The 15,234-nt window shown below is 35.7% G+C and overlaps 1 protein-coding gene across 1 annotated transcript in view; it reads left to right on the plus strand.

Annotated features, from left to right (window-relative positions):
• PlexA (plexin A) overlaps nucleotides 1-15,234 on the plus strand; it is a 311,934-nt gene that overhangs the window by 138,540 nt on the left and 158,160 nt on the right. The window lies entirely within an intron of this gene.

Raw genomic sequence — 15,234 nt, forward strand, 5'->3', positions numbered from 1 at the left:
CCGCGGCAGTCTCCGAGTGCCACACGTATTTTTTTCTTTAATTAACACGGTACAATAACGAATACATTAATCAAAGACAACACAGTCCAACATCTCGCTTACATTATCTCAGGCACAAGGAAGGAAGTGTTTGTCTCTTACTTACCATACCTTTTAAACTAAGACACATTAACACCTATTTTGTTGACGAGGGGGATACCTTCAAAAGGTACCAAGAGCCTTGACCGTCCTCGACGCTGCGATGAGAACTCCGGGTTCCAAAAGAACGCAACCGGAGTAACACACAGTAATACCTAACAATGCTGTTACAAAACGATAGATACCTGTAGCGGTGGTGTCATCGTAGTCGAAGCACATTTTAATACCTTGAAATTATCAAGTGCATTAAAACTATCCACCTTGAATAAGTTATCAATTGTTACAACTCATCTATTTGACTAGTAATCAACTCATATTTGTTGTATCTAAATCGAAACCCTTGCCATGTGAATGTTACTACAACTATAAGACGATTTGTACACTCGCAGCCCCACTGGAATTCCCAGTGTCATGGGTACTATGAACACATACAGAGACAAATAGACAAACACCCAGTCATAGAACAAAAATATAAACTCATCATTTAGATATTTGTCTCGCCGGGGATCGAATCCGGAACCTGCTGCGCGTCAGACCGATATGGAGACCGCTCCACCACGCAGTAACATTACTATAGTTACGTAAATCTGTGTGTCCGCATTGTTCTGTTTTCTATGCTACAAATAGTTCTTTAACCCGAAACTACGGCAAACCACGACGTTGATTTCAGAAGTAATTAGGCTCCTAATTTTCAGGTCACCTGAAAATGTTTAGGCATTCTAAAGTAGGTCTCGTGGTGCCGCAGTTTTTTTGCCTGTTCTAAAACGATTTGTAAATGCTTGTATGCTGTTTTGTAGTTAACATTTTTTTAATTCATAGAAAAAATATTTTGGGTTTCTAGATTAAGTCGGGATGCTTCAGATAACTAGCAAAGGCCTTACTACACGTTTTAATATTCATAGGTGGATACGAATGGCTCACGAATTATGTACAATGTTCTAAGAAGTGCCTGTACTATTGAACTACTTAGGCTACTTAGACAAAGGATTTTTCAGTTCCATAGCTTCCATATAAAATATCTTAAAGACTTATTAATAAAGACCTTTATAAGTGCGTAAATCTTATGAGAGATTCAAAAATCCAGTACAACTTACCTCTTAACTAATTTGATTTATTCTTTATTTCAATTATAACACATTTCCATATTAAATTACCAAATCAAATCAAATCAAAATCAATTTTTTTTTCATTGACAGATTGCAAAGTCTCACCATTTAGAGCGACATTCATCCCCATACTCCTTACATTTACAGGTAGCATGTAAGGTATGCTTTAGACTGCAGTTTTGGGAGGACAGAACCCAACTGTGAGGCAACGGTGGGGAACTATGGGGAAAAAGTGTTAAATTCAAAGTTTGCTAACAAAAAATAGTGGAGATATACCTAAAATCGACAACACAGACACTCAGGTCAACGCCCCCAGAATCAAGTAACAGATGCACTAAACGATTTTTAGCTCAACACCGAACAAAACTGGTCCGCTAGAGTATTCCAGAATTGTATTTACTATACACTGGAATACAATTCACGTTCCATACATTATGTGGCACGTCCGTACTGCCAACAGTTTTAGATGGCGAAATTCGATTGTGCCATCTCCCTTTTATTTGCACTGTTACATTTTTCGGCGCTGGAATAGTGGAATAGTTTATGTCGGAGCATAAATAGTAGGTACTTTTATAGGAAACCGCTATCGATTGTTTCTGGCGGTAAGTGGATTACGTTGCTTGTAAGAGTATGATCAACTACAAATAGAATAATAATTTAGTGTTAAATTGGTCACGGATATGATATGATATACCTAAAGTGGAACACAGCTCAGTATAACTGAATATTAATATATTAGAGTAGCAGGCGAGCAGAGTCTGTCACTGCTGTTATAAGGCAGAAATAGGTGTGTCGGTGTTTCGCCGGAGTTGATGAGAGTTCTACCACCTTTAAACTGAATATTAAATTTGAACTACAAACAGTAAGTCTTACCTTGTCTCACCCTTTAAACTAGAATAACAGAGTATCATTACCATCGTAATTTAAAGACCATATCAATTGCTAATTCTGAATTAGATCCTACTTTTATATTTACTTGCTAACGTGTACTTGATATCCGATATTGTTGATCATGGAAAGGACCAAGTCAGTTCTAGTGCTCTATTATAAGCATGATATCAACAGTTTCTACAAGTCCTATATCCCAGAACAATTTGCTAATTATTCGTGTAATGAGGCTCGTCTCACGTTAACGGAATGTCTCCAGCACATTGTTACGGCGAGCTAATTAGGGTTTGCTGAGTTAGGAATAGCGCCAAGGCGTATGTGGTATGTCTGGAATTTCGTATAATAATCTCACGGTCCTAGGTATATTAACATTGACAGTATAACTTGGTGATAAATCATGTTGGGCTGGAAATAAACGGGGATTTATGGTTGTAATTAATTGAAGTCCAATTATAGTTGAAAGGTACTAAATGGAAATACGTTCTCACAGTGTAAATTGACAACCGTAGTCGGGTGGTCACCACACCGGTCATACAGAGGGTTCCGAGTTCGATCCCCGACCAGACAAATTATTATAAATAAGACAAACAAATTATTATTAATTGTATGGGTTAATTATTATTAAGGTATTATTAATTATTATTAATAAGACACATAAATTATTATTAAGGGTAATAAAGTAGAGCTCTGTTGAGTTTAAAATTGTGTATATCAAATTGTATGTTGAACTCAGAAAGGGCAGTTTTTCGAATTTATATACTGATATAACATACAAGGCAAACAGTTACATAATTCCATGAAAACAGTTAATTAAAAAAATCATAATAATCTAGTAAATAAAAACTCACTTTATAAAAGGTATTCAAATTAGAAATTACTGAAGAGGCAATTCCCACCTTCCCATTCGCGTTAAACTCCGGAATGCGCCCCCGAAACTGGCATATCACAATTAAAATGAAACGTTCGTATGCGTAATTAATTTCAACGTAACGAGACCACTAAGCAAGGTCTGATATATACCGATACCACACCGTAACTAAAAACCGTTTTCGTTTACATATCACACCATATCGATACACTACACGTAGCTAACGGTCGTAACAAAAGCAACGTATCAAAAGCGGACGAAACCAAGTTACCGAAAACAAATTGTTCCCAACAACGTATTTGCTACATCTGTCTTCAATATTAAACATTCGATGAGATGAAGAAAAAGGGGAAAATTAAGTATGTGTTGAAAGGAGCACATTGGCCGAATGTTTGCTACTGAAACTCAACATCAACAAAAAACTGTGTTGATATCGATATAATCCGTTTTCTAAACATCGGTTACACAACCGCTTTCAACTGAAACTAAAAACGACCATATCTAGAGACCACGCATGACCGTAACTTATCTACCATGCGATATGGAAACTTACCACCTGGGCATAAGAACGCCAGGCCAGTGGCACCCAGATCAAAATGTTTGCAATTATTTACGGGGCTCGTGTTACACATAACTTACGGCCTTTCAGTGTCTTTTTGGGTTATCGTTTTGACAAATTTATGAGGCGGTAGACGGAGAAAAGCTCACGGCGGGAAAGGAAATTTTCTCCCAAGAAAAGGCTAGATTCGTGCTCATGCATCTTTTATATTTCGGTACAAACACTTGACGGAAGTCGAGTGAATTATTTTTTGGTCAAAGCCCGTTTGTCTATTCATTGACTCTATTTTCAAGGCTTGATAAGTCTCTCAAGTTTGAAGTGATATTATTTCACAATTTAACACGCTTCTCATGTTAGTAAATAAATGTAAGTTTTAGTTAAGCTATGCTGTCAAATGTATAAACTTTCAGGCATGTTTCCACATGGTGTTTTTTAACCGACATAGCCAGTAATCATTTTATTTAATTCTAAGACGTATTGTGACTGCTAATAATCCATGCCATGTACCTTGGAGCGCGAGATTGGGACAACTGCACTCTGAGCAAGCTTACATCCAAAGTTGATGGCGACAAACTTAAGTCTATCACCGTTTTAGTACTAATAAAGTTATATTATGAAATCATAGCTGAATGATTTCGCTTGTATAAATAACAACGTATAATCTTAACTTCAAGAAAAGAAGACATCAATCAGGCTAATTACCCCAAACATTCTATTTCAATACCAACTTCACATCCCTTAGAACTTCGAAATTCCGAGATTCCGAGAGTCCGAGATTCCGAACTCACGTGGAGCGATCAATCAGTTTCGACTCCATACATCTTGGAACGCTGCAACACAAACGGACCGCACTGCATTTGTCAACTATCCCGTATTTGTTGAACGTATGCAACGCCTACACCGTACACGGTACCAACTACATCCATCACTGTTCTAGCTTCCACGGCGGCGGAATTTACTAATAGTTTCGTGTCCACTGCAGTTCTAACTCTTATCGCTACAACTGACCAGGTAACTTGAGGAACAATGGACGGTATATCAACTTAAATGGTGGGCAATTTTGCTTCGGGAACGTGGCTGTTGGTGATATCTGGGCGTTTTGATGTATGACCCCCGTCGCCGCTGAGCGCTTCAAGCGAGTGTAACGGATAAAGGACTTGTAACACTGTTAACGAATAGTGCAACAAGCGACTGGCTAAGCGAGGAGATATTAAATATATCTTATTACGAAAGATTACAAGTAGACTTTATTTTATTTTCATTAGTTGTTTTAAATACCAGTCTTCATTAGACTTTGTAAGGAAAATACAGGCTAATGCAACGATTTATTTATATTATACTTAGTTATGGGTATAGCAAATTGGACCACTCAGATTACATGTTTATTATTAGACAATCATCGATTTTCCTATTAATAGAAAAAAATTGAGTTATCATGCCCGGTTTCATTCATCATCAATCTCCACATGGATCTTATTATTGACTCGTATCTTGTTTAGTTCCAAAAATTTAGTTTATAGTTTGCCGCTCGCGATGAAGCGAGTGGCTAACACACTAGTGTACAGTGGATATTCTGACGCTATTATTTCATCGTTATATTTCTTTCCGTACGTCGTACGAGGAATGAGAGTTTAGTGCTCAGACTTGCAGTGTTGCGGTTATTGGAAAATTATGTGCGGTTTCGGGTTGCCAGTTCTTTGTTTTGGATTCAAAGGAATTTAAAATATTCCTAACACAACTATGTTACATCTGAGAATAAAGATAGACAATTATATCAAATGTATGTAATGCTTGCATTATTGATGATGATGGGTGTTAGTTAAAATGTTCAGTGTATTTTATTTCCTAAAATACTTTTATTTCATAAGTTTTTATATTTTTAAGATTGATCGAGTTAACTTACTTGTATTTTTCGGGAAAGCCCGAGTTTTTCCAGTTCAGCTAAATATTAGTCATATTTAGCGTTTCTTATGACTTAACAAACTTTTAAACCCTATTTATTTTAACATGGTCATGAATTAACTATTAATTTTTATCACAATTAAGAAATTACAGTTGAAAATGATTAATTTTTTCGTCAAGTTATACTCAGATTTATGTATTTATTTTTATTACATATTTATTTTAATCTTTTATCGCTTACCTACTTGTACTTGTAGTCTCTGAAATACAATCTTTTTTTTTTTTTTTTTTTTTTTTATAATATAAGAGTAGCAGACGAGCATGCAGTCCACCTGATGGTAAGTGGCTACTGCCGCCCATGGACATCTGTAATCAACCCCAGATAGGATTAGATATTCCTACCTGAGGTCGGCCACAGATGCGCCGCTACCCCTGAGGACTAAGCTGGAACGCCTCGGAAAAGTCTGTCTCCCTTACCACACCCTTCAAACCGGAACACAGCAGCGCTTAACACTGCTGTTATTAGGTAGAAATAGGTGTGGCGGTGGTGCCGCCGGAGTCGAACCACAAAGGGTTCTACCACCTTCAATTCTTCAATCTAACATAGTGTATGTATCTTTGCTATTATTTTACAGTTATATTACATTTTTACCGTCGAAAGAATCAGTGTTTAGTGCCTAGATTTGCAGCGAGTTGGGAGACTCGGATATTGCATTCGATATGATGTGTTGCTGGTTGTGGGAGGTCTAAAGTTGGGTACTGACCGGAAATTTATGATGTACGCAGGAAACGAAATTGTGAGACACGGAATTTCGTAGAGTTATTAAAAAGAGGTTGTAGTTCATGCGTTGCTAGTCAACATTATATAACGTCAAATTGTTATAAACTGTAGCATTATATTCTAGGATTTCAACTCGACTATGATACTATTAATGATATTTTAGAATTAAACTCCTTTTGGCGCCTTAAGGAAAAAATTCAATTTTGAATTTTTAGTACACTGACATTTAAAACCTTCACCAAATTAAAAAAAAATGGTTAATAAATGTGGCAAGTTTTGTAGAATATTTTATTTTGTATATATAACATGGCATAATGTGATACGATATGTATCAATAATTTTGTATTTTTTGTCTGTTTTGTGAAAGTTTCACTTCTTGCGAGTGTACATACTGACACGCACTTTTTTATTTTTGATTAAATACGCCAAAGAAGTGTAACTTCTTACATGCGTTTATAAATGTACATACGCTTTTCACTTATATAAAACTCTATAATACTCATAAGTATATCGACATATCAGAGATATAATACTGATTGTACGATACATTCCGATTGAATGGCTCACTAATTAGCCACCAGATCTATACAAATATAATTTCCCCTGCATCTCGGCTGCCGTATTTCTATAGAGGTCGTGACCGCACGCCCGTATCATCTAATCAGATTAAGAGGGCACTTCCCTCATACGATGTCCACAATGAACTGAATGAGGTTCTTCTGTACGGTATTAGTAAATTAATGCTCTGATTGGTGTTTTTTTTTATATATGATATAGGAGTAGCAGACGAGCGTGCAGTCCACTTGATGTTACCATCAGGTGGACTGCACATATGTTATCTACCCCAGATAGGATTAGATATTCCTACCTGAGGTCGACCACAGACACGCTGCTACCACTGAAGATAAAGCTGGAATGTCTCAGAAAAGTATGTCTCCGTTACCACACCCTTCAAACCAGAACACAGCAGCGTTTAACACTGCTGTTATGAGGCAGAAATAGGTGTGGCGGTGATGCCGCCGGAGTCGAACCACAAAGGGTTCTTCCTACCACCTTTAAGGTATCTGTACGGTATAAGTAAATTAACGCCCTCATTGGAGTGTATTATTAATGGTGATTGAGACGTGTCTACTAGGGATCAAGGTTCGTTTTTCGTTGAGGTTGTTTTAGCTTTTCTTTGCCAATATGGAAAGACTTTGTTAAGCTACGCTCATGAGAGTAATTCATCTATTTATTTATCAAATAATATCACGTTGAATTTTTATATATTATTTTTGTAAAGCCGTTTTTTGTTTACACTTATTGCGTAGTATAGGGATTAACTTTTATTGTAAATTGTATGAACAGACCTATGCAATGGAACTCTTTCCGATTGCATCCAGGAAAATGAGAAACTCTGATTCTCTCGTTCATGTTCGTTATGATAGATAAAAACTTGAAAAAGAAAATGAATATGTTATAGGCTAGTGCGATACTTGGCTACATAATCGGGGGTCCGGGGTTCGAATTCTAAGCACGCACTTCTAATTTTTAAAAGTTTTGTGCGTATTAGAAATAAAACATCACTCCCTTAAACAATGGAAACGTCGGGAGTAGACCTGAGAATAAAAAAAATAGTTCTTAAGGGTGTGTGAAGTCACTTGGGTCACCGCGACAGTTCATTACCCAAACGTCTCTTGCTCTGAGAGAAGACCCGTTCCCAGCACTGTGGCAGTAATATGAAGAGGAGACGAAGACGACGTATACAGTAATAGTAAATAGGTAAATAGTGTAATTTTATATCTACGCAAACACTGAATGACACGAGAAATTTATCGTTTCGGCTTGGACTTAACATTAATTCGATTACCATCGAATCCTTAGTATTGAGAACATCGACTCTTCAGTAAATTAATCAATGTAGAAGTTACTTAAGGTCATTGACTGCAACCAATCAATTGAGAGGGTCCATTAATGATGGCGGTCCAAGCGGTCCCATAGCACCGTCACGATAAGTAATAGGTATTGGCAAATCCATGTGCAAATTAGTTTGAGGCGACTATGTCTGAAATGGGATTTTGATTTTAATTCTTACCTATTACAAAGAGTAGTATTTTTCGAACGTAAGTATATGTATCTATGTATATTGTTTATATTTGTGTTTCATTCTTTGGCAGAGTCCTGCAGCAGTATGAGGTATCGTTGGATTCGTCTAAATTTTGGAAGTTACAAAGGCTGCATTACTTATGTTTATTGCATTCGAGATTTTTTGTTTTGTATATGAGATACGTGTTTTGAGATATGTGTTTTGAATTTTTTTGTATAATAATTATTAGCAGTGTAGGTATATGTTAGATCTTTTCGAGTGTGCATCGCTCGAATTAAAGCTATGAATTTAGAAGTTAATTGTGAAATCAATGCAGCAGTGATGTCTCCATAGCTGAATATTTTAATTTCATAAGGTTTGTTGAATTAATCTAAATAATTTGTTAAAGACGTCCCGCACCTATTTTTGCTTCATTCTTCTTTGCTCCTTCATCGCTAATCGACCGCTACTTTATTCTGTCGTATGTGGTAGAAATTATAAATGTTTTATTATACACTAATTTCTAACATAATAATATATAAATATTATATAACAAGTACTTCAAATTTTGTCATCTGAAGTAACATCGATTTCAATACTAATACATGTTGATTACAGATGTCTATTAGCAGTATCAAATATACCAGATGCTGTATGTTCGTTTACATCATAAATTTTAGTTTACACAGTCATTACAATAATATCTTCTCCTTATCTAAAGGAGCCTGGCTATCTACCCATTACGTCTCCCACAATCCAACTGTTTATATCGTAATATGTGATCATCCCACTTACAAGCTAATTCGACATTACGTTGCGTCTGCGTTATGAAGTAGGCCAGCGGCCAACAAAGGCGGTCGCAATTAATCAATTTGTAAAAGCAGGATGCAATTGCTGGACCGCCCACAGACTCTTTTTTGTAATGATTCCACTCCACTGGACGGTTCGGTTTTGTGTACGTCTGGAGATTTGCTGGATGTACATGTGAGGTTACTATGTCAGACTTTAGCAGTCGCCACGTATGTGTGATCGGCACTAGGAACCCCTGGAAATAAATCTCTAAATGGAGTTAGGTTGGATCACTTGTCAGATGTACCTACTGCATATTTATTTGATACTCTACTCTAGTTATTATATATTAAAAAAAGATAATCGAGACCTAATTGTGTCAAAGACTCCGTCCATGCTTGGGAAAATATTTTGATGATATTTATACCAATATTGGTATGTATGATTATACAATCATAGTAGGATAAATACATTATCTTGATTATTACTACAAGCATAGTGGGTCATATTTGTTAATAAACTGTGACTTGAGGTAATCCATTTAAGTACTCAGTGATAGCATGTATAGCCGATATTAGATAGGACACCAATGATATTTGGGATTGATTATATATTAATACGCATGTGGCCGCCAACATCAATTTCCTACCTGAATTATACGAAAAAAGACTACTGTTATTTACCACTGACATAAAGTTCATATAAAGAAATGTATCTTCTAAAGTTCACATACCCGATCGTCGAAGACATTCGAAATCTGCCCTAAAGCCCTATATCATCACAAGTCCCAAATATCGATAGGGTCCTGAACAAACTAAATCAGGGTCCGACGCACCTCGGGCCCTACATCCCACTGTTTGCGTCACTAAGGGCTCTTTATATTCATGAATATTTGCCTCTCAAAAAGCGATTCGTTCTGAAAAGAGATTGATAGTGAAATTTTGTAAAGGGCTGGTACCCCTACCTATCAGATGCAGGATATCCTTATAAGGTTGTAGTTTGTTATACACTGGAAGTAGTTAGATTTTTTTATTCCAAAAAAGGCATTCCAGAATTGCCAATGCGATTATGTCGACTTGGTGATCAGTGATAAATATTCATATTTCACACATAAGCTAATATTAATCAACTTAAATATTTTTTAGCATCTAAGAACGGTTCTGAGTAGATGATTTTATAATATCTAATAAGATTTATTTTTACTTTAATATTTTGTCTCATTGTGCTATTTATCAACCTATGGTACACGTCATCGATACCGTTAGAAGACTAGCAATATGCAGGCGTAAAACCATTCATTCTAATAAGTTAAATCCTATTTCTGCCTTACATCAGCAGTGTTGAAAATTGTTGTGTTATTATATAAAGGGTGTGGTGTGGTACAGAAAGTTATTCAAGTTAGTCCTCAGGCGTAGCAAAGCGTTTGTGGCCGACCTCAGATAAAACAGCAATCATATCTGGGAATGGTTACAGATTGCTATTTTAAAATAATTTAAACAAAAATCCATTTTTGTTTGCGGGGCACAATCGTGCTCCTAGATTTTTCACACACATCAACATTTTCTTTTCAACACGAATACTTCTACCCTTTTAAATATAAGTTTAATACGATTTAATCTATCTATTCTGTCTACGGATTCTACGGTCATGTATAATGTTTATTCTATGTACAGTCGAAGTGAAATACTCAATACTGTCACTCTCCTGTAAAATTATTGATATTTTTGTCGGCAGGTGAATTAAAAATTATTTATAAACATGGGGACGGACCCCCGTCACGAATATAAGCAAGATATCCATTAAGGCAACCCCAAATGTTTTTTATTTGTAGTCGCGTGGTCATAAGTGTTAGCCTAATGTCACCGCCGCTGAATTATTCATGGTCAGAACGACCAATCGATTCGAGCATTCCGTCCAATCACTGTTTGTTTTGATGCGATTAGAATATTGAGATTGGTGCGCAGTGATTTTGATGTGTCGTAAACCATAATTTCTATGTAATAACGGCATGTGTTTGGGGATTAGAGTTGTTTAATTCTGTTTTGTATTATTTATACGACACTAGTAATCTCGGTAATATGGGGAATACGAGTATATCCGTATAGGCGTGAATAAGTTAACAAGTCGAAAGTCCACACTTTTCATAGCTCCTTCGGAGTTATTTAAAAATTTACTAGCCCTTAACTTACCTTTTTATTCACTCTGTAAATCAATCAATCCTAATTTTTATTAAGATTATAAATATATAATTGATGTGCACATACTTGTAGGTCGATTTATCAATATATTCTCGTCTAGTATCGATATAAGCACTTTTCCATTCGCGCATGTGTACGCCTGCTCACGCGTCCCATCCGCGCGTGTGCCACTTGCATCCCATCATGTCATACGTAAATGGACACGGGTGACGAGGAGAATACAGCAACTTCATGTGTACGTATGGACGCGCGTCAGGACGTAAGCCCACGCGGCAGAAAAAGTATCCTTAATTCATGTGTGCGGGTGTGACGCGCGACAGAAGAGCGCCTTATTAGTAATATTTCACAGCATTTTAATTTCATACAAAATAGTAGGTAATGTAAAAATTTCTTTTATAATATATTTTTTAAAGATAGCACCCATCAACTAAATTAATTTTACATCAAGTTAATAAAATAAAAATCTAATTTAGTAGAAATGTAAATCTCAGAATTGGCATAACTTTTAATACCTACTAGGTTTATTATTCGACAAACTAAATGTAAATTGTAAATGTAACTAAAATGTAAATGAAAATACAAGTTCGTAAAGAAAATCATAACGAGAACACATTTCATTGAGTTACGACAGAAAAAATGTCGCGTCTAAACATAATATATTTGCGAGCGTAATTAATATGATTTTCTAGCAGAAAAACTAATTTTCCGGCCTTCGTCGCGCTAACTTTTACTTACGACTTTTCATGACGATATTATTATTAATAAGTTTTATTAACGTAGAGTTAGATATTTTTTTTATCAAATATGATCTTCAAAAGTCTTGTGTACAAAGATAGTAGTATTTTCTTTTTTACTATGGCGACATTGTCTCCATACTTATTTTTGAGGAGAATATTTTGGAGCGTATGCAATATGCATATATGAGTGTAGGTCTGATCCTTTGGTACGTCCTACTGCCCAAACTCTTTACCGGATTTTAAATATTATGAGGTGTCATTAGAATCCTCTAAATTAGCAGAGACATAGGCTACATTACTTCGCTTTTCAGTTAGTTATCTTTAAGAATTCAGGGTTTTATTTTTGTAATCAATTTACATAACTAAACACATAAAAATTGATATGCTCGCCTATTGCTACCAATTGCATTGTTATATACCATTTCAATCCTTTTCAAATCACATTTATTACACACATTTTTTGCAAACTCAGACAAAATTTCAACTAACACGTAAGCATTTTACGTTCAAATTAGAATACGGTTCGTAGCGAAGAAAATATGGTAATACAAAAAAGCACTAATCCACATTCCTCTAATCCAGTTTCCTTGTAAACACATTCAAAGAAAACCCACGCAAAAAGAGTCGGAAAAAAAATGTTTCTTTGAGGGAATTTGCTCGTTTTTTCCGAGTACTAAGTCTGTGTACCTCAGGCTCGCTTTCTGTACTTTTGTAGAATTATCGAATCGGAATTTTTAAAGGTGGTTAAACTTTCCGTGGCTTGATTGCGGCTACATCGTCATATCACTTTGTTGTTTGCTTTAACAGAAGTGTTAAGTGGTGCTGTGTTCTAGTGAAAGATAGTAAGAGAGACTCTTGCAGAGACATGACATCTTAAATTTCAGTAGAATCTATTGTTAACCTAAGGTAGGATATTTTTTATAATATTGAAGTATGAGCTTCATATAGAACAGGGCTTCTATCTGAAGCTGGTCTCAGATGCGTTGCCACTTCTGAGGACTAAGATGGTCACTATACGTTTAAGGCAGCCGGTAATCACATCCTTTCATCTTGTGATTATTTATCAATGCCATAGATTAGTAAAGATTGCTCACTCCTAAAAAGAAAATGTAACCAGTTTTGAGAATTGAAGTAGTTGCGTAAGAAAGTTTTGCCCCGTCTCCGTGCTAATATGTCTGTAAAATATTTGAAATACTTATTTATTTATTATATAAATTCCGCAGTTTTATTTATTTATTCGTAAATTTTCTCTAAAAATGCTTTTTGTTTGTCAAAAATTAAAAAAAATGACAGCTTTTGTGGCTTCATTCAATTTCAAGGCGGCGAAGTATCTTTACTAATCTATGATGCATACAGGCCCTTTTGCTAGTTAAGATATTAATCATCTTATAGTACATTAAGACGTACGTACGACATAAATGGTAAATTATGCTAACCTGCTCCAATCAATTCAAAATAAAATTAAATGTCTATAGCTTTGTATACAAAAAACGTTAAAGCGTAGAAAATGCGAATTTAACGTTCAATATGCACTCCACTAATCCATTTTCTTTGTAAATACGTTGAAAGGACTCACAAGAGGTTTACGCAGAAGAATGTTTCTTTGAGCAAATCTACGCGTTTTTCCGACCGCCCCCACTAAGCGCTTGGGGCTACGTTTCTTCACTTTTTTTCTGAAATTTACCAAACCGACGGAATAATGTGCGGAGTAATTTTGCTAATCCGATGGAAGTGTTTGTTAAGTTAAGAAGACATAGATTGACTGTGAAGCCTATAGGTAGGTATTTTATGTATTTTTTTAAATGTTGTTAAAACCATCTTGTTAGGAATTAGTTGAATTAGTAAACATTATTTTATTTTACGCTACATATTTGTATAAAGATCTCTATTACTCTAAGTATCATTTGTTTATTTTAAATGAGACAAAACAAGACGAAGCCGCGGGCACATCTACTCTCAGATAAGCGCGAGTTAAATTTGAATGAGACACGATACCTGTAATTAAGGACCTCAAAGGAGCGTTTGCTTAAGTAATTAACGGGTGCATTTCGAAACTGGATTACGATGGCCGTATTAAGGGACATTTCTTACGTTTCACTTTGAAATTGCGACTCAAATTCTAATTTAAACTCTTTATACACTCAAAGAGGGATGGTGATGGCTATTTACATATTTTTATTGGATTTCCTGGAAGTTATTCGCTAATGGACAGATTAAATATTAAGGGAGATCGTTTTAAGGATTAGGTAATTTTTTAAAAATGTGTCTGATATTTTTTGTGTTTCGTGCGTAATATAATTATAGTTATAACCAAGTCGTGATTAAATTACTTATTTTTAACTTAAATTTCATTTCTTCTTGGTAATATAAAAAATAACTGAACATTTGGATTGTCCTGACGAGGAATGTGTCTTTTTAGCAAATTAAATATAAAAATATTCATACTCTTCAAAGACTAATTCAAGAATTTCTATTTCTTGCTCAATGCAGTAAAAATATATCTGTAATCAGCAACCAACCATATGCTAGAGTTGCGATTATTTTTACTTAGTCAAATCCTTAAAACCAAAATGTCCTTAAAACATAAGAATTGTCAATAAAGACGTATATCATAGTCAATCTGAATCCTTGACCAAAATCTAAGTACCCCTCAGCGGTAATGTAATATACAGGGTCAAGGGTGACCCCACGCTGGGCGCAGCAGGCTCGCTGCGGGGTTCCAATAAAACAAAGTTGCTAGAGTACCTATTTTAGTCCTATTTGGTTGGTATGCTTCGACACTTGGAAAACTCTTAGTTGCAAGTTATAGTTAAACAGTTATAGCTCTTTCTTCTTCTTATAGCAAGAAAGAGAAAGAGGAGAAGATAAAACATTCTTGCTTTGTATAACGTCAGTTATTTTAGGCCCGCACTCGGAGGCGGGAAAAACGCCCGTGAGTTTTTACTCTAATGAAAAATAAGGTAGTTCGACTGCAGATACACCACAGCCACATCTATTTCTGCCTTATAACAGCACTTCCAAGCGCTGCCGTGTTCTGCTTTAAAGAGTTATGGCAAGAGAGATAGAGTTATGAGATAGAGTTATGCCGAAGCGATTGGCATCTGTGGAAAACTTCAGGTAGGAATCTCATCTTATCTGGGGTTACAGATGTCTACTGGCGGCAGTAACTCAGATGAACTTCTTCTTCTTCTTCATGTGCCTTT

Source organism: Epargyreus clarus, unplaced genomic scaffold (genome assembly GCF_041222505.1).
Source record: "Epargyreus clarus isolate Ecla_fem2 unplaced genomic scaffold, WU_Ecla_fem_2.2 ptg000001l, whole genome shotgun sequence".
Lineage (NCBI taxonomy): Eukaryota > Metazoa > Arthropoda > Insecta > Lepidoptera > Hesperiidae > Epargyreus > Epargyreus clarus.